Here is a 24,196-nt window from a genome sequence, read left to right on the forward strand (position 1 = left end):
AACTGGGACCAGCCTGAGTCTCAGAAGCAAGCTGGTTTCCTAAAAGAACATAAATTGGCTCTGTTCTGTTCTTGTAGCTTAAGAGGAAAGCCTGTCTTACTTAGTATATCGTGAAGTATAAGATTGGCTGAAACTATAGGTGCATGTAGGCTGTCAGGTTTTACATAATTTTTTCTTTAGTGTGTCGTTCCAACTGCTTAATACAAATATTTTGTTTGAGGATGGTAACTGTATCACTGGTCACAGGTTCCTGAAGGGAGCAAACACAGGTACCTGAAACCCAGTCAGACCTACTGTGTTATAAGCGATTGATACACACACAAAACTGTAGCCAGATCTGGTCTAAGAGTAGAAGAATAATGTGCTTCATCCCTGAGACAGGTAAAGGGCAAGAGGCCAATTACCTGAGCTGGGTGCACTCAGAGACCAGAAAGGAGACAGAGATGTAGCTAGTCCTGTACCATGACCAATAGCAAAGACTACAGGGTCAGTTCATTAGTGTGGAAGTATTTGTCTTTCTGAACTCTTGCATGTAAAATATGTATTTGAACTTTCACTTTGGCCAATATAATGTGGCTTCTAAGATAAAAATATTAAGGAAATATGATCATTCCAAGTATTATATATCAGTTGTGGTGTTAGGTGATTTATACTCATTAATAATTCCTTCAGCTACTGATCAGTGTTAGAGGGCACCACAATTTATAGTAATTTAATATACCATTGTTTATGAGTGTGTTATATGTATTCTGTCTCTGTGAGAAAATAAATGGTTTAATTTGTCACAGATCTAAAAGATTATTTTTGAACCGTATTTACCAAGAACCCGTCTCAGTTTTTTAAATGACACCTCAGATGTATTTGGTAGTGATTGTTTGTTTCTGATAAATTAAGTGACAAACAACTGTGTTTGTGGAGCCACGGTAAGTTTCATTTTTTTTGTGAATGAGACAAAACAGTTTGGAGACACATTTACATTTAAAGAGGGACAAAATTTCAAAGATATTTCCTCATAAGATAATAAATACTGAACTACTTGTGAACTTGTGGAAAGTAGAGATTAAATATTTTACAAATGGTAAAAGATTGAGTGGTGTGGTGGCTACCCCACACTGTCCTGGAAAGGGTTAATCAAGCCCTAGGGAGGCTGCACTAGGAGCAGCCAATCAGGCCAAGGAGGCCCTATATAGGCAGCCAGCAGAGAGCAGAAAGGGCAGTTGCTCCTAGGAGCTCAGGAGGGGAAGGCTTGCAGCCCTGCAAACTGAAAAAGGTCAGTACCTTGGACAGAGCAGTGGCTAGCTCTGAAGAAGGAGCAGCTGAGCCTTGAGGTAAGGGCTGAAGGAAGTGGCTAGACTGGGACTGCAAAAGCCCCTGGAAGAGAGAAGAGCAAAGAATTTTACATGGCTGAAGGGCTGTATCATGAAGTGGACATTGTGGGTTTTGGAGAGATGTGGGCCCTAAGGCAGGGATGTAATGGCGGGCAAGATACAGTCATGTGGGGCACTGGAACCTGCAGAGCTGATTCCCCAGACTAAGTAGCAGGAGGTGACAGAGTGGTGGGTGGAACCCTGTTTTGTATGTTGGAGAATGTAGGCACATGTCACCCCTGATATAGAAGGAGGATAGAAGACTGTGGGGATGACAGTAGAGAGGTTGGAGAGATGGTGCATTGTGGTTGACCCTGATACGAGAGACTGAGAACAAGGCTGGTGAAAAAATAAACCCTGATCTAAGGCGATTCAGGAAGCTGAAGAGACTATGGAGCCATAAAGAGCGGAATCCTGTTTTGTGGAGAGCTTAAATGCAACCCCAGCCAAAAAGGGCTGAAAAGCAGGAAGGGTGACTTCAGGCTGTGTTCTGGCAGGTTGGGTACTCAAGACCCAACAACAGCAGTAGGAAACCCAGGAGTACTTGCAAGCCAATAGGGCCCAGCTGGCAGTGCAGTAGCTATACATGTTCAAGCTGCTGTGCGAGGAAGTCCATAGAGGCTGCGGGGAGCAAAGACAGAAGCAAGAGACTAGGGTCAGGTGACCAGTGGCTGAAAAGGTGCCTTGTTATGGCAGTGGGCGACAGGGACCCTGGAGGAGGGAATGGCCCTACTGGGATGAGGGACAGAAACCCCACCCAGGGAAAGAAAAGGACAGAGAGCCCAAGGAAGTCCCACCAATGAGAAGAACAGGGAGGGGATGGGCATGTTGGGCCTGTGGACAAGATGGGCACCTGGAAAGATGGGTACCTGCCTATGCCAGAGCTGGAAGGGTAAGGCTAGCCCTGGGGAAAGGGCTGAGGGGGAAAGGTTCATGGCCAAGGGGAATCCAAAGAGATGCTTCAGGTGCCACATGGAAGGCATATAAAAAGGTATTGCTCCTTTAGGAAGAGGTGGAGCAAGAAAGAGGGGCCTGGAAACCAGGCTAGGTCAGAGACGGTCAAGAAGGAGGTGGCCGTGATGACCATGGCCCTGGCCGGAAGTCATCTCCCATGACCAGAAGGCATAAAGAAGCCTTGTATATAAGGCCTGCATCTTTTTTACACTGTCATGAATATCCAAAATTAGTTCTTTTAAAAAATGTTTACTGCATGATTTTTTTGTTATATAATAGAAAAAGTTAAAACTAATAACTCAATTTCTGCAAATACATGCAATGTGACAGAAAACATCTTGATGTTTGTTTTGTTATATTTCACTATATACTTATATCACTATATATGCTGTGTGCACACCTATTTATAAAGGTAGAAATAGAGGAACAAATGGAAAATCCAGCTGATTTATTTGTACACTTATAAAGCTATTAACATCAACTCTTTAAAAGAAAGTAAACATAATTAAGAATTAGAAGCAATACAATGATGTGATCTACTTGGACATTAAAAAAGAAAAAGGGGGAGTTCTAACAGTTATGGATTGAGATGGCAACTATATTTCAAAAATTTTTCATTATCAAAGCAAAGGATTAATCAAGGAGGAAATTGAAATTCTGAAGGATGAAATGGGAGACGAAATGGCCGAGGATGGTAAAATTACTGAAGTATTAAATTAATACTTGCTTAATATATTTACAAAGGATGACACTAATAGCTCAGTGGCTGGCAAATGCTTCAAACTTGCTTTAGTAAATGGAGAGCCAGATTTTGATCTCACTTACAACAGCGTAACTGACTCACATTCTTCAAGACTTTATAAGTAGGAACTCTTGAGGACTGTGATGTTTATTAAGTTTGGGGGTTATTTCTGTTTGAAACTTTGTAATCCAAATGCCAAGAAGTTGATACTGTCACCTGCCATATACTGTAACTCATTTACTTCTTTACGTGCAGCACAATAATTAGTATATTTCAAAGCATCAGAGGTAGTCTTTATATATCCTTGTCACATCATCTAACGGTCTGACTCCTATTGTTTTCAGTGGCCTTGGTCAGACCCTAAAACTGGAGAGGTTAAAAAAATGATTTCTTCCTATTCCCTATATAGCAAGAGAGAAATCAAAACGTGTTTTCTGAAACAACTTTTCAAAAGTATTTGCGGGGGAACAGAGTGACAGTAAATGAAGTTTTAATGAAGCTGATATTTAAAGAATACAGTTTTTGCTTGGAACACTTACAATTAATTATACACTCGGTTATTTAGATGAGAAACAATTATTTAAAGCATATCTGACAAAATTCATAAGCCAATTTAATATGAAAATTATCAATTTCTGTAGTCTTCTTCTCTAATGATTTTCTGGTTTGTGTTCTCCCAGGACGTTAGGAAGGGCAGATATAATCTTTTTATACCATCCAAATAAAAAAAGCAGATGCAAGTGAGCTAGAGTTTGTTTTCACAGCCTAGAATTTGAATCCGTTTAATATGTATGTAACTAAGGAACTATCTCTTTTTTTTTTTTTCCCAGATAGCTAATTTTAGAAATACATCTCCATTCATCAATCAGATCAGATATTTAATCCTTAAACAGTCCAATCAAATTATAATTAACCTTTCAAACTAAAAATTAGACTATTAGGGCCCAATGCTCAGATCTGGCTGAGCTGCACTTGGCACAGGATCCTCCACATGGGGATTTGACTCTCTGCTGGTGAAAGTGGGAACTCCACTGTCTCCCAGGCACCATCACCCTTTTCCTAATGAACTCCCTTCTGACGCCTATTTACGTGGAGATTGGAAAGGTCTGGCGTGGGCTGCATAGTATACACTCTGTTTCCTTATCTGGCCAGAGTTTAATCAAAAAAAGATAATACATTTCTAGTTTTATTATCTCTTCCATTAAGCCTCCTCCAGTGATCTTACGGGCAGCTACAGTCAGGGAAAGCCCCTGTCCAATGGAGATAAACTGTCAGGGAGCAGCAGGGGTGCAAGGGACCAAATTCAATATGGAGGTACAAAGCCTTTGCACAGATGGTCTCCTGCTGATCCTTGGGGATCTTCACAGTTTGAAATGGAATGCACAGCCTTTTGTGCCGAGGCATACCTTCTGACAGGAAGCTGAGTGGGGTGGGGAAATCTCCAAAAGGAGATGCTCATAGAGATTTCTCCCTGCTCTGTTTTGTGTGTGTGTGTTTTATAAAGGTGGTAAACTTACTATCAACCTAAGCCTCTTTAAAACAAAAATCCACCCATTGTCCTTTTCATGAATAAAATGTCTTCTTATCTAAACTTCTAAGGGAAAGATAAAGTGGTAGCTACATTACAAATAGTCTAAAGAAAGCTTGTTACCTGTCTGTTAATCACTAAATGAAACATACAGGCAACCTGTTTCCCCAGCAGACTCCTTAGTCCATGTGTCAAATCTAATCCCTACGCTTTCGATACTAGAGGCCACATTCTCCACTATGTTCTACTGTCACTGTACACAGTTGAGCATGGAGCCGCAAAGCAACTAGTTGTGTTTTCCTGACTGTGGGGACCACTTTTTAAACCTTTCCAGGCCCCATTATACGTTGCGGTGGTCTAAGGGCTGCTACAACATTGGCTAGTTATGGTCCCTCAAGGATCATCAGCTAGCCTGAGTGCAGTGCTGTGTGTTGTGGTTCTTTTGGTCCCACTGAGAGCAACGAGACAGTCACTCCTGTACTCTCCCAAATCTGATGAGAACTTTGAGCCTTTGGGCTAGATCCTCAGCTGGCACAAATAGGTATACCTCTACTGATGCCGAGGGTAAAATTTTCAAAAACTAGCAAGTGATTCAGGAGATATACACATTAAATTTCCTCTGAAACACCTGAGATTTTTTTATTGGTGAGTGAGAACTGTAGGGAGAAAGAGTTGAGGTTCTGAATAGAGTTGAATGAATAATTTATTTTTCAGTTTGGTTGCTGAACTGAAAAAACAAAAATAGAAGAAAATGGTTTGTTTTTAACAATTTTTTTGTTCATGCCAATACAAAACAAAATTGTTCTGGTCAAACGAAATGAAACATTGATTTGAATCAGCATGTTCCAAATGAAATAGGTCTACTTTTTCAGTGGACAAATACCCATATTTTTTTATTTGGCCAAAACCATTTGTTGAATTTAACCAAATTCACAGTCACCCCAAAACTGAATTTTTGGTGAATTACTGTTTACTAAAAATTTTCACCTTGCTTTAATTCTGAGGGGTGATAAGGATCCAGGAAAGGAAAATTTTGTATGTCGTCGCAGGTCTGACCAAAAATACAGATATTGTCCACGTACGCCAGGACAAAGCTCTCCATCCACCTCAGTAACTGATGCACCAGGTTCTAGAAGGTCACAGGCACTTTCTTGAGGCTGAAAGGTAGGACCAGAAACTCAGAGATCCCTATGGGAGTGATGAAGGCAGATTTCTGTCTAGAATTTGGGTCTAAAGGCACCTACCAGTAGCCCTTGGTGAGATCCATAGTGGTGAGGTACGAGCTCTCTCTAGCTTGTCTAGAAGTTCATCTGGTCAAGGCATGGGGTAGGCATCACACATGACATTCACCTTCCGATAGTCCACACAGAATTGTATTGATGTGTCTTTCCTGGGGACCAATACTGCTGGAGAGGACAAGGCCTAGTGGACGGCTGGATTGCCCGTAAAGCCAGCATGTCTTGGATTTCCTTCTCCAGGTCCTGGGCTATTTTCCCAGTGATTCTGAAAGGGGAACACCTGATGGGAGGATTGGCTCTCATCTCCACCTGATGGACATCCAGGTTAGTGAGCCCAAGCTTGCTAGAGAACAGCTACTGGTAAGAACACAGCACTTCTCTGATTTTTTCCTGCTGCAGGGATTACCTTATCACGGAGGGGAATTGATTCCAGTGGGAGGCTGGCCTCAGTGTCAGAGAAGAGATCCACTAGGGGATCTTTCTCCATATCCTCCCACTGGCCACACATGGCCAGCGCCAGCCCCTCTCTGTCAAAGTACAGCTTCATCATGTTGACATGATACACATGGTGTCTGTGAGCCCAGTTAGACAGTTCCAACACAGAGTTCATCTCACTTAGCTGTTTGATGACCTTAAAAGGCCCATCCCAGGTGACCTGGAGCTTATTTCTTCACACCAGGATGAGAACCATCACCTGGTCCCCAGTGCCATAGGAGGGGGTACATGCGGTGCAGTCATATCAGACCTTCTGTTTCCCTTGGATCCTGGCCAGGTTCTCTCTGGCCAAGCTTGTGAACTCAGCAAACTTTTTCCAGAAAGATAGTCCACCACTGATTACCCATTGGAAGAGGCCTTCCCCTCCCATTCATCCCTCACCAAGTCCAGGAATCCCCTCACTCTGCTCCCATACAGCAACTCGAAAGGGGAGAATCTTGTGGATTCCTGGAGTACTTCCCTGTAGGCAAACCCTAGGTAGGGTAGGTACTTGTCCCAATCCTGTAGATGCTGGTCTATAAAAGTCTTCAGCATAATTTTTAGGGTCCAGTTAAACCTCTCCACCAGCCCATTGAACTGAGGGTGATAGGCCGTGGTCCAGGTGTGCTGTACCCCACATTTCTCTCTCAAACAACGCAGTAGAGTTGATGTGAAATTGGACCCCGGGTCTTTAAGGACTTACTGGAGAAAATCAACCCTGATGAAAATGGTCAGCTGTGCATCTGCCATGGTGTCTGCCTTGGTAGAGGACAGAGCCACTACCTTGAGGTAGTAAATAGTGAAATCTATCAGTACCAGAAGGAATTTCTTCTCTGACAGGGTGGCCTTGCTGAGGGACCCCATCATCTCCATCATCACCTTCTGGAAAAGTTCCTCTATGATGGGCAGGGGCCACAGGGCTGATTTACCCTTGTCCTGGGCCTTTTCCAACCTCTGGCAGGGGTCACAGGACCTGCAGTACTGCTGGACTGCATCAAAGACTCCGTGCCATGAAAAGTTCTGCAGGAACCTCTGCCTGGTGTGCTGGATCCCCTGGTGTGCAGGTGTCCTGAGAGAGGGACATCATGGGCCAGAAATAATAGCCTGTAGTGATACTTCTAAGGGACCACCAGCTGTTTCTTGATTCTCCATGGTTCTACCTTCCCTGGGGGAGCCCATTCCCAGTACAGAAACCCCTTCTCCCACAGAAATCATTTCCTGCAGTCTTCCCAAGGGGGTTTTGCAGTGCCGTGGCCAGCAAGCTCATTCAGCTTCTCTAATGAGGGATTCCTCTGCAGTTGTCTGGAATTTGGCTGCTGGGGATGGGCATGGAACCTGTCCCCCCACTTTGCTTGGTCTGGGGTCACAACCCTGCTAAGCCCTTCCCCTGGTGGCTCCCTTCCTGCTGTGGCAAGGTCCTGCACACCTGGCTGGGTAGTATCCCTGATGCCAGTATGGGGTGGCCCTCTCCAGCCCTGGCTGTGGGTGATGGCTAGGGTGCTCTGAGATCACTCCCCATTGGCTGGTAGCTGATCATGCACCTCCACATATTTGAGGCCCTCCTTGGCCTCCTACCTCAGGTGAACCCTTGTCATGGGTACCTTAACCGGGAGACTGAACACCCCCCTCAGGGTTAGACAGGTATGAGGCACTACCCAGTCTGGGCCCACTACCTCAGGCAGTGCCTGTGTCACCTCAACATCCATGTCCCAGAATTCCTGGATCTTCTTGAGGTGGATGAAAAGGGGAATGAGGGGGCTCTGACTCCTTCTGGGTAGCCCCACGCTCATCCAGTTGATGGAAAGGTCTGAGTGGGGAGCTCCATGACTGAATGAGCTGGTCTGGCAGTCTCCTGCCCACCAAGTTCCTGTAACACTGTCACCCACATCCCCTAGGCAGCGGTCTCCCCTTCCGTGGAAGCTCCCACCCAATTAACCCTGTGCAGGTTCGGCTTGCTCATCCTGTCCCTGAGCTTTGGGTGCTGGGCCCACTTGTGGCCTTCCTGCCTAGAGTAATTGCACCTCCAGTCCCCTTGGTCTCCGGGTCCCAGTTGGTCTGCCCCGGTATTAGCTGTCCCTCTTTTGGAGGAGGCTTCCCAGGGTCCCCATTCTGGGAAGTCACTTGGTGGCTCCCCTTCGGCATCCCTGATCTGACTAGTCCCCCTTTAGACCCAGTCCATGTCCTGACTGGCTGTCCACAAACTCATCCGCTAGCTTGACTGCACTCTGCAGATTCTTAGGCTTCTTGTCCACCCTCCACAGCTTCAGGTCAGGGGGACAGATCTCGTACAGCTGTTCCAAACCCATCAGTTCAAATACGTCCTCCCTGCTAATAGTGCCAGTTCCAATGCCCCATTTGCAGATGTCATCTTTCATCAGGGTGATTATTTCCAGGTAGGTCACCCCCAGGGTCATTTGCATCACCAGAATCTTTTCCGGTACGCCTTGGGGGTCAGCTCAAACTTAAGCAGCAGAGCCTCTTTGAATAGTTCATACTCCCCTGTCTCCACCCCATCCATCTGGCTGAACACTTCTATGGCTTTTGGTCCCCCTCTCACCAGTGCAACCACTTCCTGAATCTGGCCTTGGAGCGCTCACCACCCCTGCTTTGCCGTGGGTTCCCCTCAGTGCATCCCGCAGCTGATATGCAGGGTCTACATGGTTCAAATTACTAACCTTCTCAAAATCAATGAGGTAATCATCTATGTCCCCATCTCCTTGAACGGGAGCAGCAATTTAGTGTCTGTGTCCTGCAGAGCCAGCCCCCTGGAACTTACCCCCACACACCATGGGCGTGGGTTCCCCTACTTCTCTGTTTGTCCAACTCCAGTTCATGCTGTCTTTGCCTTTCCTGTTGTTCTTTCTTATGTTGCCTCTGCTTCTCATGGTCTGCTAACTCCTTCATTTGCAGTTCTATCTCCAACCACTACACATCCAGAGGGGAACTCAGTCATTAAGAGCTGCTGCTGGCTGGGGACATGCATTTTAAGGACACCTGACTACCTCTCTGACTGCTCCCAGCCCCCCTGGGAATCCTGTCTGGGTCAGGGTTTGGTTCTCTAGGCCAGTCATCCTCCTTCCAGCTCTATAATCAGCTGCATTTTGGTGAACTTTCCAATGCACAAACTTCTCTCTCTGCTTCGCTCTATAAGGTCCTTCTTAAGGAGACGCTGTTCCCTTTAACTCCCCTTAGTCCCACTGCACCTGAATCACTTATTGCCAGACACTCAAGTTTCCTCTGCTACCACTGTGACTAAGTCCCACAGGAATGGTGCTCTGGAACCACTGAAGCCAGGCAGGACTCTAGTGGAGGAAGTCTCCCTTTAGGGCCCCCTCTCAAGTGCAACCACTTCCTGAATCTGGCCTTGGAGCGCTCAACCCCTCTGCTTTGCCATGGGCTCCCCTCAGTGCATCCCCTGAATGCCCAAAGGGGCCGTGTACTCCGCCTTGCAGTCAGAAGCGATTCACAGCTAGCGTGGGAATCAGAAGGGTTTATGGATTCTCAGGATCAGAGCCATAGGCGTGCACAGCACATTTCATTAGGGTGTGCACCCAGGGAATTTTCACGATATTTTCAGGGGTGTCAATTTCACCCACCTCTGCAAAATCTGCCAGCTCCTTCAATTTCTACAGCAGCTTGTCAATTTCACATTTCAATTTCCCATCACTGGGCTGAAAAATCACCCTGATCCTTCAATTTTGGAGTCAGCTTGTCAATTTCGCTGCACTATTCCCCGCTGCCTCTTGTTCACCGCCAAAAAACGCGCTGATCCACGCATTTCGGTGGTGCCTCCCTGTATCTTCCTATTTGACACCCCTGCATTAGGGTGTGCCTGGGCACACCTGGCACACCCCATGCGCACGCCTATGATCACAGCACAGAAAGACTTTATTAGCAGTGAAATCAGAAAGTTATAGCAACGACCAACTGGGGAGCTCCAGAACCCCTTCTTGGGCCCTGCTCCCTGGGATCCCCCACAGGGGACTGATCCTTCCAGCCAACCATCCCCAGACCCACCTCCTTGCCCCTCCCAATCCTTTGTCTCTTTCCCAGGTAGGGTGGCCACCTCTTCTTGTTTCTACCTGTCGCAGCCAATTGACTCAAAGTGGAGGGGTCCTGACAATTGTCTGTGTACATGTAGTTAGAGGAAGGCCCATCTGCCATCTAGTGGCCTCTGCAGTGATCACACAGCCTAGTCCCATCATTGAAATACATGAGCAACACATAGGGGAAATTGAGGCACATGCACAGCCTTATAGAAAAACATTAAAAATACCTCCACTTTGTCGTAGTTGACATAATTGCGTTACTCAGGGGTGTGGATTTTTCACACCCTGAGTGATATAGTTATATTGATATAAATTTTTATTGTCAACCTGGCTTCATTCTTAGGTAGTACTAGCAGCATGGGTAAAAAATACAGGCCAGATTCTCAGCTGGTGTAACTTGGCATACATCCATTGACTTTAATGGAGCTATGCCAATTCATACCAGCTGAGAATCTGGCCTTATGCTTTTCAGAAACATGACTTTAGCTGAACAATATTTCTTTAGCAGTACTAATGGACGTTTTATAAGCATGAGTATTTAAAATTCTAAACATCTTATGTTAAGCTTACGCTTTAAGCTTCATATTTACTACCAGGTCTTATCAGGATGACAAGCACATTACTGGAAGAATTAAAGGTTTTATATTCTTTCCATCCTCACCTCTATCAAAAAAAAACAAAAAACCCTATCTTTTTTACTTCTAAACATAACTGATCACCAGATTGTTAGCTGTAGGCATAGATTATATTTTTCTAATTTAAATCCACAGAATGGATGAGTCTCTAATAGAACTCTGTCAAATCTTGAGCCATCTGATACTGCCACAGAATAGATATCAGACTTGTTATCTGCTCTAGCCAATGTGATATTCAGATGCCTTTTAAAAACACATGTAGAAAAATGAGGGTGAATTTATGAAGTCCTTGTTTTAATAAAGAACCAAATTGAATCCTGCTGCTAGATGTCAGTAATAAAATATATTGAGTCTTCTCAGGTAAAAGTGTTTTATACTGACTTCTCATTTTCAGTACTTAATGGGATCTGATTGATTACAGAACAGTGGTGGTTCTTGCAAATGTGGAATTATATATCAGAATAAACAGGCATTCTGTATTTTTTTCTTTATGAAATATACTTAGAAAGTGTGAATCTGAGACATTAAAGAAAAACTTATCAAGAGCTGATTATATATGAATGAAATGAGGTAATGTGATTTACTGTATGCCATTTAAAATACTTTTTTTTTTTTTTTTTTTTTTTAAAGAAAGCTGTGGAAGGCTTTGTAACTCTTCTTCCTAGGATAACAGTCAAATGGGAACAGTTTTTGAAATTGCAATGTAAGAGGGCTCCATTATAGTTTATAGTACTTAGTGTCTGAGCCATTAGCATTTTCACAGTTCAGACATATGCATTGTTACAATTGTGATGAGTTAGCAAATGCAGCTGCACAACATTAATCCATCCTATTGACAAATATTGTAATAGGAATAGTATGTTTTAGGGGCAAATTATCCCCTCAGTGTGTGTTCTATATATAAAGACAATTAATATTGGATAAAGGATATTGGATAAATTAATAAAGGAGATATATGCACTGAGAGAAGCATATGCCCATTACACTCTTAAATACAAAAGTGATTATTTGAAATCTGTACCCAACCTGAAATTGTAGCAATATTTATCATTATCTTCCATTAATCTCAGAATGGGAAAGAGAGACCTCATTTGTACTGTGCGTTCCATTACAGATGTGGTTCTAATCATCCAGAAAATGCATTTTTAAAAAAACAGATATTATGTATGGGGCTAGATCCGCGGAACAATTAAACTGACAAGAATGACTGTCCCACAGCCGATGTAAGGAATGCAGTGTCTACATTGACACTGTGTCGCCCTAACTATGCCGACATAAGCCCTACACCTCTCGTCGAAGTGGTTTTATTATGTCAGCATAGCAGGGGAGTTAGCTATGTAGGAGCAACATTTTAGTCTGTATACCTCCACCATCTTGTCAGCTTCTGTCGACAAACCTATATAGTATAGACCAGCCCTTAGTGAACTTCATCACTTCCCTTCCTTAAATCTTCTGGTGTGGGGGTTGGTGGTCCATTCATCACATCTATGTTCAGTGGGATGACAAGGATCAGTTATCGCCTGAGAAAGAGTTAACACATTTGGTATGGGATGCAAGCAAGCTGAGATGGGTTATATTAATTCATCAATTAGTCCTGGTTTTCTAGCAGATTTTTGCTATTGCCTGGTATAACAGTGAGAGCACTTAGTCAGACTGGATTTACTCAGACCTTATAAATTGTGTGGCCACATGAAAGTTGGTCTGAGCACCAAGTGAAGCAGAGAGAGAGCAGGCAGTGTGAAGAGTTAATGCTTGACACCACCACCTTCATTTTGTGTGGTGCCTGATCCAATAGGTATGCTCTAAGGCAGACTCAGAGTTTGCCGACCAGATTGGGCTCCTCGAGTAAGGTAGGCAGCAGAACATCTAGTGTAAGGATCCTGCTGGAATTTAGATGTGAGCTAGGTGCCAGGCATCAGGATTAGTTGGCTGTGCCCTGAAGCCTGATAGCTGTGATTGCCCACTGGCAGATTTTTTGGTGCCTAGAGGTCTCTATCAATGGAAACGTAGGCACCTAGGGAATTTGGGCTCCTACAGAGCAGCAGTGCAGGGATTTTGAGGACTTGCATTTTGGATTTAGGCACCTGTAGTGGCAGTTAGGCACCTAGATCTTTTTGTGGATCTAGCCTGGGAGTAAAATCCTGACCTCACTCAAGTCAATGGGAATTTTGTCATTGACTTCAATGGATCAGAATTTCAAGCAAAGTCTTCAAATGCTAGTGCTGATATATAAATGTGAGCTTTTAGATGAATGAATTTTCATCTTCTTTTTTTCATATAGAATCTTTCCAAATATATCAAAACAAGTATATCTTTTTTTAGGAAAAGGATGTTCTTTTTGATCTCTCATGCAGCAGTACTAGATCTTCTTATACAGCATCTATTTTGATTTAAATATTTCTGCTTGGGCCTTCTGTTTCCCCTCTATCAATTTACCTTCCTGTCTCTTTTGTAGAACACTACTTAATTGCATACTAATCTGCTTATGTGGTTTTGAAATCTCAGGACAGAGGGCTTTTCATGAAATTCATGAAGAGGGAAGTTAGCACACTTTGATAATTCCTGTTTTGAACCAGGATGTAAAATACAAATTCTCAGTGGAGAAGTAATTTATATTCCATTGAGGATTAGTGGAAAGCAAGGCCTGAAAAGCCTGTAAGCAGCATATTATTCTTAACTCACAAGTCTTAAGTGGGTTAAGAATTATATAAAATGTAGTAATTGATCCTTACATAAAAGAAACATGTTGTAAATGTCTTATTAGAAGGCATGCTGTCTACAACAATATTCAAATTCAACATTAATGTTTTGAATTTTTTGGTGGATAGAAAACTTTCAAAGATGGATTAATAACTCCATATTCAAGCACTGTTTCCCAGAACAAGAGTGCAGGAAAATCTTAAGAGGCCTACAATATTGTCAACCCCAAGCATTCAAATATCACGAGTCAAGACTCAAAAGAGCTCCTGAGATTGGTTTAAAAACCATGAGATTTAAAACAAATATTGTAATATATTATTTACCTTCTGGTTACTGAGCCTTCAGGGTGCACTAAGATCACATTTTCAAACTCTTCTTCTCAACATGAGGGCTAGAAATGTGTTGGTTTTTTTTTTTTTTTTTAACTTAAAAAGCACCCCCCAAAACACATGAATCCAGGATCTGGGGCTTTATGAAAAACACAAGATAAAATCAAAAGAGTTGGCAAAACTAGGGAGGGAATTTAACCTCTGATTTCTGGTGAGGCATTACTAGTAAAGCCAAACTTCAGGAAGGTAGTGAGTTTGGATGCTAACTCAGGGTCTGTATGATGTTTTATAAGCAAGGGGTAGAGATTCAGTTTGTTCATAAGAGGCAAGTAGCAGTATACATATAAGTACTTCCTCATTCACCATGCACCTTTGCATCTAAGACCCTGATCTTAGCATTACATGTATTAACTTTACATATATGAGTAGTCCCTTTTGACTTCAACTGATACAGATGTAAATGCTTTCCAACCCTAAATGTTTTTTCTCCCTCTCCCTTTCCCTTCCCTCCACCTTATCAGCATTAATAGGAATAGTCTGAGAATAGTGGGGGTATGAATGCATGGTTTTGAGAGTGAAGAACTGAATTAATTAGGGGGAACTAAATTGTTTTGTGCAGCTATAGTGTCAAATAGCTTTTTCACAGCTAATTTATGAATATGTTCTTAGAGCTCTGTTTCCTTAAAATATCATCCAACCGCATTTGAAAATTAAAAGCACAAGAGCAACATTTTTTTTTTTTAGATGTAAGATTTTAGGAGATGTTCTTTCAGTACCATTATAATGTAAATGCATGAAAATAAGCCTTTTTGGATATTTGGGTTTTCCCCCCATCATCATTGCTGTTGCGTAACTACACTATTGAGTGATTCTGAAGTCTGCATTGTTTCTGTACCCCTAATTTAAGATCATAGTTTTCTAAAGTTTTAGTATATAGTATAGAAAGACCCTGGCCAGCCTATTGAACTGAATCCTTACAGTCCATCATTTAGTATTACAATGTAAATGAAGTTCTATGCAAAGCCCCAATTAATATGAGTTTGACAATCTGTTTTATTCCCGCTAGGCTATATGACACATCTCAAACCCACATTGTACGGTTTGGTACAAACTGCAGTTTACTTGAGAGACCTGGGACTGTGATGGATGACAGAATAAGTTGGAATATATTACAACTGGCATCCAAATATGATTGCTAGTCTAGGGTGATAGAGTAGGAGACTGAGATAGCAACAGCATCAAATCTAGCAAGTAGGCAAACACAGTTAGATCCCAGGATTATTTAACTGTTTCAGGTGACAATTATGACACCAGAAACTTTAATTATTTATTCCAATGTCTTTAAAATACTTGGAGATGGAAATATGACCTGAAAAAAAGGAGAGAGAACTAGAAAATCCTCACTACTCATTGTATCTCTGAAAGCAAGTCTTTTGGTGACCTTCAGGGGAAGTATTAAAAAGCCGGAAGGCTGGTTTTATTGACTTATTTGCCCTCACGCTTTAGCATCTTCAAAAGAGTTGTGGTGTAAATCTGAGTTTTGCATTTCAAACTATCTGATTTTCTCCAGCAACCAACTAGTTAAAGATGCACAAATTCTGATTGTGCCTGCAATTGGCTGGTAGGCACAAATTGTTCCCAAAAAAGGAGTTTAGCCTTCTGAAAATTTGGCCCTTAATCTAGATGACTTCATTTCACTATTCCTGGAATGGCAATAACATTTCCTATAGATAGGTTAGGAGGATGAAGGCCTAGATTGCATTTTAGGCTATCCAGATGAACAAAGGATTCAGTGAGAGTAAGAACTGCCCTTACATGTCTAACAGGGCCATCTGGCTCTTGGGATCAGCTGCATAAAATTAAGTGGTGCTGCACACATGCTTATTCTCTTCCCAGAGCAGGCTGCTGGAGGAGGTAGGAAACGAGCAGAGCCATGGATCCACTCCTCTACGTGTTGCTGGCCAGTGTATCTGAGTCTGTGGGGGGCAAGGGCAGGGAGTATTCTGCTCTAAAGTGCCATAGAAATGCACTATTGTATAGGAACTTACATTTGGTCAGTAAGGAGGGCATTTGGAAATACACAACCAGCCTTACTGGCACTGGAAACCAAGAGCTGCACAAGGGATCATGTTGGAAAGACACTACTAAACAACAGGTAGAGTATTGTGCTATATGTTCCATTTAAAGACAATTAGTCAACATTTTGTGTAAATTGAAATAAATTAGTAAATCAAACCAGCAAAGAACAAACCAAAAAAACACTTCAAGGTGCTGAACAGTAGATGTTCATGGAAACAAGTGCTGAGAAAATGTACAGACCCAGAACAGCTGTACTCTCAACAGGCACTGGCAATATAAAAATGTTAGGGAGGTACACTGATTGGGAGCCCAAGTAACAAGAGGTGAGTGGCTGGGGGGAGTTTGTATGAAGCAAAGAGAGCTGTAAAATTAACCCAAAAAAAAATCCACCTCAAAATGTAAACAGGAAAGCTCTTAATGTTTCCACTTATTTAAAAATATATATAAAATAGTATTTAATTTGTGTCAACATTTTAAGCTGGATTGGTATTTCCAATAGCTTCCATTAAAGCTCAGCATGTCAGATTTATGCCCTCAAGTAGGAAGGATATTTAAGGTACAGAGGTGCTGTGATTGACTGAATTTCCACACTCTTCCAAACCCATGATTGTCCAGTTGCAGAATGCACCTAATCAGAATTAATTATGTTAAAAGCAACATAAACTTCTGCTTATGTTCCTGGAGGATAAGCAGGGAAGAATGCTAGAGAGATTACCTATTCTGTTGTACCCCAAAACCCTTATGGAGCATCCAACTGAGTTAATGTTGGTCCCACAACTAGGATCTCTGTCTGCTCTGTTTCTGAAAGCGGAAGGAAGCCTCTAGTAGTACTCTCAATGAAACTTTTTGTAAGTAACAGAAAAAAAATCACTTGCCTCAGAAATATTTTTAAACTGTAGCTGAAATGAAATATGTTGAAAATCTTCAGAGTGGTGTCAGGCTGATAGGTTACCTACTGAAGATAATTTTCAGGGCAGTTTTCACTGTATTTCAAATGTTCATATTAAGGTTAAGGTTAACTGGTCTGACACTTTGCTGGTGATCTTGAATGGTTTCTGCAAATTAATAATAGGCCAGAGACATTTACTATTATCTTCAGTTAAGATTAAAACTTATAAATGCTTTGGAGTGAGGAAGGAAAAAACCGAGCTGAATAACCTGCTATCACCAGTTTAACGCACTATGCTGCAGATAAAGAATTTGTTAATACAGATGCAGGAGAAACTGCAGTGGTTTAGAGAAGTGTTTAATGAATCAAAAACTGGCAGTGATTCTGTAAGTTTATGTATTAATAGAACCAACATACTATGCTCTGTGCATACTGCATAAATGTATCTTTCTCTGTTACTAAGGAGAATTTTTATATGACATTTCAATGTCTCCCTCCCTGCCTCATATATGTGAGAGAGTGATTTAAAAAAAAACACAGAAAACTGTTATTTTAGGGGACGATATTAAAAGGAATCATTTATCACAATTTCTAACAAAGAAATAACCCTAAGTTATGGTATCCAGCTAATTTGAACAATCTTTGATGTAACATAAAAGGTGATCAAACTCTGTGTGTGTGGGGGGGGCGAATTAAATTCTTAAACTTTTCTTTAATGTATTCATATAATTCTATTAGCGTTCAAGTTTGTACAATGGGATCTGTATTGCTTTAAAATAAAGAGGTTTACAAACTCCCTGAAAGTTTGAGGTAATTAGTAGCTGGAATAAAGTGATTTACTTTCTCCTTTTTTTCTTTTTGTGGAAAACAAGCCAATATGATCCTTAACCTTGAGCCAGAATTATAAATCATTCTTTTAAATTTTGTAGATAGAAATATTATCTAGGCTATAACTTCATGTCTTGGGTAGAGTACTTTTAAACTGCCTGAGAACAGAGAACACATTGACATTAATCTTAAATGTTATTGCAGCAATATTTTATAGGAATCTTTTTTAATTCCATACATCTGGAACTAAACATACTAGATACTATTGTGAAATTGACAAATAAATACTCTTCTGAAGACTTGATTCACTTAGTTTAAATTGGCCTTTGAAAAACAAGCAGTCATTAGAGCTTAATTACTTGAATATTATACTTAATTTGTTTGAGTAAAAGAAATAAAAAAACTGTTTTAAAATCCTTTCAGTTTAGCAGTTTTGACTGGTAGGAAAAAAACACTAGTCATATGTACAATTGCCTACAATTTAAAATATGACAAGTCTAACTGTGACTCCCATCAAGAGAAATTGTGCAGGTAAAAGAAACGATAAATGCAAAAACTTGTTAATCTATTGGGAGAGTGAAAGAATATAGACTTAAATCTTCAAGATGTAAATTCCCTATGCCTCAAGCTATTTTTTTCAGAGACTGTCTTCCATAGGAGAGCTAAGGAGACAATATAGGATTTGCTTGAACTTGAGCTGAATGCAGTGATGACCATGCTCTTTGCAGGAAGCACTTTATAATTCTGTTTTTGCCTTAGCTGACCCTAGAATTATGAAGAAAGTTACTAAGAAAAAAAAATTAAACAATTTATTACAGCATTGAATATACTATATTTATATCTATGCAGCAAGCCAATTTAAGAAACATCATGTAGGAAAAAAATGTCAGACCTTCACATCATCCTCTGACCTACCCTATTTTCAGATGTGAAGTACCTGACACTCCAAAAGCAGTTTGTAGGGGAGTTGGTAATCTCTCCAGTACTGTTTAGATCTGGGCAAAATGTGTTTTAGCAAATAGTTTATTCACCAAAAAATGCAGTTTGGGGTTGACCAAAGCTATTTGTTAATTCAACACCAATTTGCTGAATATTTTCCGGGGGAAGGGGGGGGGGGGGGAAATTGGAGAGAGATTCACAACAGATCTTAGGTGTCATTCACAAATCTGGTGGTAATGCTCCCATCCTCCTTAATACCCAATAGTGCCCTAACCACAAGACTCTCCTGGGACGTGGGAGACCCAGGTTCAAATGCCTGATCTACAGCAGGGACTTTAACATGTGTCTCCCCATTCCTAGATGAATACCCTAATCACCAGGCTATTGGCTATTCTGGGATGGGTCTCTCTTACACATTCCTGTTGAATCTGTTCCATTTTGTATAAATAACTGAAACAGGGACAGGAACTCACCACGCTTGGTGAGTGCCCCAACTACTCGGCTACAGAGCAATTTTCAGGCTTTCTGTGGCCCAATGATTATTCAAGCATTCTATACAAAGTGGAACAGCTTCAATCGGAAAGACTGAGAAAGCTCCACCCTGAAACAGCCAATAGCCTGGTGGTTAGGGAACCTACCTAGGAGGGTGGAGTGACCTGGCTTGAAGCCCCTGCTCCACAGCTGGGATTTGAACCTTCTTCTCCCACGTTCCACGTAAGTTCTAACCGATAGGCTATTGGACGTAAGTAGGGAGGCACACCACCCCATTTTGTTAAGCTAACCTATTTTCTTTTATTTAAAAAAGATTTAAAATGTCCCAAATGAAATGTTTAGTTTGACCTGAAACAACAACAACAACAAACGAAAAAAAAGGGGGCGAGGGAAGAATCTGATTCTTTTGATAAAGTTCAAATTCAAAAAAATCTGATTTCAGTTCCACCTCAACTGAATTTTTGTTTTTCTTTTTTTTTTTTCCAGATCTGCCAGTAAACCATAACATTAGTTCCAAATGCTGTGCAAATTACCCTTGAATTCAAGTCAGGAAATACTGTAAATGTGCATGGCATGTTCAGTTAGTCTAGGAGTTAAAGAGCCCAAGATTTGAATCTGATCTTGCACAAGTATAAATCTGGAGCAAAATAATTTGAGTAATATAATTACACAGTTATAAAAACAGGGTAGATGAGTTCAGAAACAGGCAGGAGAGAATTATAGGATCTGCATGCATTAAATGACTTCAGTAAAGAATATGTCAGATTTTCAAAAGCAGTGAAATAACTTTAGAGCACAAGTTCCATGGATTTCTAGTTTGGAATCATGCTCCTAAGGCTATGTACAGATCAGATTGATCTTTCTGGATCGATTGAGCGGTCAGTAAAGACCCGCTCAATTGATCCGGAAGTCGACGCACTGAAACCACCCCTCAAGTGGCGTAGCGCTGCATCGATGGGAACGCATTTCCTGTCAACGCAGCACAGTGAAGGCGCCTCACACAATGGACGTTAAGAAGTCGAAGGGAGTTACTCAAGCCACTCTGCATAACTTGCGTAACTCCCATCGACTGCCACTGAATTCTCAGGTAAATGTATACCTGGCCTAAGTTGCTTAGGGTATGTCTACACTGCAATTAAAAACCCAAGGCTGGCCCATGCCAGCTGACTTGGGCTAAGGGGCTGTTTAATTACAGTGAGAGGTGGGAGAGTCCCAGAGCTCACTCTGCAGACCAAGCTCAAATATATACATTATGATTAAATAACCTCTTAGCCCAAGCCTCATGAGCTCGAGTCATCTGACACAGCCAGCTCTGTGTTTTTAATTGCAGTATAGTCTCTTCTGAAAAATCCCACCCAGTGCCCTTCATATTCAGGGCACCTGAGTCCTGCATTCTTCCACCACGAGTGACTCTATGTAGTTTAGCACATTCTTGGTTTTGCACTTAACTTCCTTCAGTGTGCAGTATTACCTGGAAAAAAAAGACAAACATTCTTCTGTCTCTTTTAAATGAATGATACATAAATACGGAAATGAAGAAGCTTTGTATTCTCTCCTTGCGCCCTCCAAAAAGGAGGGTTTTTTAATCTTCTCCTGTAGCCCTTATTAAGTTTTGTAACCACTACTCTCATTTCATCTTATGTTACAGCTGGAGATGAGCCAAAGGTTCGGAGTTGAATCAGAACTTTCTCAAAGTTCAGAGGTGTTTGGATTTGTTTTAGTTAAGCTGAAAAATTCTGATTAAGGTAAGAATTTTCCCAAATATTGGAAACTGGAAATATGCTTTATGGAGCTGATCCTTCTCTCATTACAGCTCAGTGGACTAGTACAATCACTAAAACACTACTGCACATGAGAAGAAATGTGCTTTTGACACCTATCTAACACCATTAATTTGGTCAGTATATTACAACCAGGGACAAAAGCATATGTGAAATAATCTGTGCTCATCCACCATGAAAATTTGGTGAATGCATTATCTGTCTCAATTTCTCATTGATGCCTGGGTTTTTGCATAGAATAAAGAACGAAGGGTGTGGTAAAGAATGATGAGATATTAATATACTGTATCATATTTTCAGTTTCTTCCTCCGTTATTGAGAGGAAAATCCTGTCAATCACAATATAGTGTTATTTTTCTTGTTCTTGTTTCCCACAGAAATAAATCTTTCAGGCTTGCAAGTCATTAAATTCTCATAAGAAATGGAAAAGTTATGTAAATAACAGAGTAGAGCAAAATTAATAAGAAAAAATAAAGCATTGTTGAAATATGACCCACATAAAAGCACTAAAAGGAAGTTGATGATAAGATATTTTAAAAAACTAGTACAGAATGACTTTTACACCTTTTTCAAAGGACATTCTAAACCATATTATTAACCTGCGATAACCTCTGTAAAATAACAAGAACAAAATCAGCTATTATAGAGTTACAAGAAATTTGTGCAGCATTGTGTGTCACTCAGGAAATCAAAAGTATCTTTCCATGTGGTATTTCAGAGAGAGTGTCGTCTTTTTCTGCAGGATGGAAGAGCTTATCAGTCACTATTATCATCTTTCCATTTTTTTAAAGGAAGAGTTGACTATGTTTAGTTTCAAATGCAAAGCTTTATGAATCACTGTTCTGCTTAAGTTGTCTTTCTACTTTTGTTTTTATCTCCTGGTCTATTTTAAGTTGATAACAAATATTGTAGCTTTATTTTAGAAAAGTCCTTTGAAAAAATAGAAATGATCTGAATAGTTAGTTGAAAACGTTTTTGAATATTTAGAAATGGTTTCTCTGAAATATAAATTGCTTTTACCCAATTGTCTCCTTTGCCAAAAACAAAACTGTCAATTAAAGCAGAACAGCAGAGTTTAGCCGAGAAACTGCTAACATTTACACTAATGTACAAAATATTTTGTTTTATCCTTCCAAAAAAATCCTAAATGCTGTAGTCCTCTAACTCACAAGAGTATATGTACACTGTAATGAGACACCTGCAGATGGTCCGGGCCAGCTGGCTCCGGCTAAGGGGCTGTTTAATTGCAGTGTAGACATTCTGGAGGCCCGGCTCTAGGACTGTCACACTGCAGGGTCCTAGAGCCTGGCCTCCAGGTCGAGCACAAACATCTACATCACAATTAAGCAGCCCCTTAACCTGAGCCCCATAAACCCAAATCAGCTCGCACAGGCCAGCCATGGTTTTTAACTGCATTGTAAACATACTCTCAGTAACTAATGGGAAGCTACATTAAATAGTGAAGGATTACACCCTTTTGGTTTAAAATCATCTGTGTGTATACTGTATTACATACAACAGATATTAGAAGAATGTTTAAATGTGAAAAATCAAACACTCCAATTTCTGATGCTTTATGCAAACATATTGATACATTAATGATTACCTGATCATATTATTTCATGGACACCTGCCTCAATTATTACACAGGAATATCACCACAAAACTATCCTAATGCCAAATTTCAAGTTCCAGCTCCAAGCCTTGAAGACATACTTCAGCTGTCAGTGAATCAGCCAGAAGAATGGATTAATACAATTAAAATGACCTAGCTTTCCCCTAATCTCCATCCCAGAACCATTTTTTTCTAAAGTGTTTAATAAAATCAGCATAAGGTAGAGAGTAAATATGGAAAATTTCAGTCCAAATGGTTTAAGTTAGACAAAGCTATAAGTAATTAAAAACAAGTGCTTATAATGAAAAGCATTAGGCAACCTTAACTATAGATACCATCAAGTGCATACCCTATAATGTACTCATATAATAAAAACTTGACTCATTCCATTGGAAGTCAGTGGGAGAGGTATCTTACTGTGTGTGTACAAAGCAACATTCTTCTCTCAGATCCACATAAACTCTCATGCTCTCCTTATATGAAAAATGTCTCACTGATCTCTGCCTTGAGGAGATGAGAATGTTGCCCACAGGAAGAGGGGGTAAAAGGAGTCTTATATGTTCAATTATTTCATAAATTCATAAAGAAACCTTTTAGATTTAGAATGAGACAAAGGTCCTTCTCACTCTCTCTCAAATAAAGGGAAAGGCTGGGAGAGAGTTTGGATGGAGGACATGGAAGATTGGTGGGAGAAAGATGAGAAAGGGGTGCCCGCTCTTCCCCTTCTGACCAGCCTCTCTCTCCCAGAATGAAATACTGGGATATTTCTGGAGCTGTTTGGAAGATGCAATTCTACCCTGTGGAAAATTCTGATATTTGGACATTTTGTCTCCATCACAAAATATCAAATTTTCACAGAATAAAAAGTTCTGAAAACTTAGTCAGAAACGTCAAAATAAAAATAACATTTTTGATAAAAGCACAACATTTCATTTGGAAATGTCTGTATTTCAAACCAAAATGATCCAAAACAAAAATGTCTTATTTTGCATTTTCTCCTAGAAAAATTGACATTTCCCCCCCACTTTTTTTATGATACCGCAGATTTTGTTAGGACCATATTTTTGGTCAGAAAACTTCAACCAGCTGTGGATATTAGAGCACAGGAAAGAGGAGAAAACAGTATATAACCTCTGAGATGACTTTTGTTTCACCCAGCCCTGGCTATTTCACTATATATGCATATCTATTCTGTTTCTGCAAACCTAGATCTCGTCTATTTGTTTTACTGTACACTGCTTTGGACCTTCCCTCCCCCCCATATTCTTTCCCCTTGATTCTTCCCTCCATTTCCCCAACACTCTGACTTCCCTCCTTGTGCCTGAGAGAAGTGGTCTCATCCCACAATAGTTGCCATCATCTGTTTTTCCACAGAGAAGATGCAGTAGGGCTAGCAAAGTAGAAGAATCCCCACCAGTCTGCCTTATGGTGACAAGTCAATTTTGTGATATAGAAACCTGCCTTCTGTCAACTGCATAAAGTTGTTTCATATAGGCCATCCAAATAGATCTGTTATGAGATAGCAACAACTTTTGGTTACTAATGCCATGGCTTGGA

This window comes from Emydura macquarii, unplaced genomic scaffold, assembly GCF_026122565.2.
Source record: "Emydura macquarii macquarii isolate MOO-44397 ecotype Brisbane River unplaced genomic scaffold, CSIRO-AGI_Emac_v2 contig_75, whole genome shotgun sequence".
Taxonomy (NCBI): domain Eukaryota; kingdom Metazoa; phylum Chordata; order Testudines; family Chelidae; genus Emydura; species Emydura macquarii.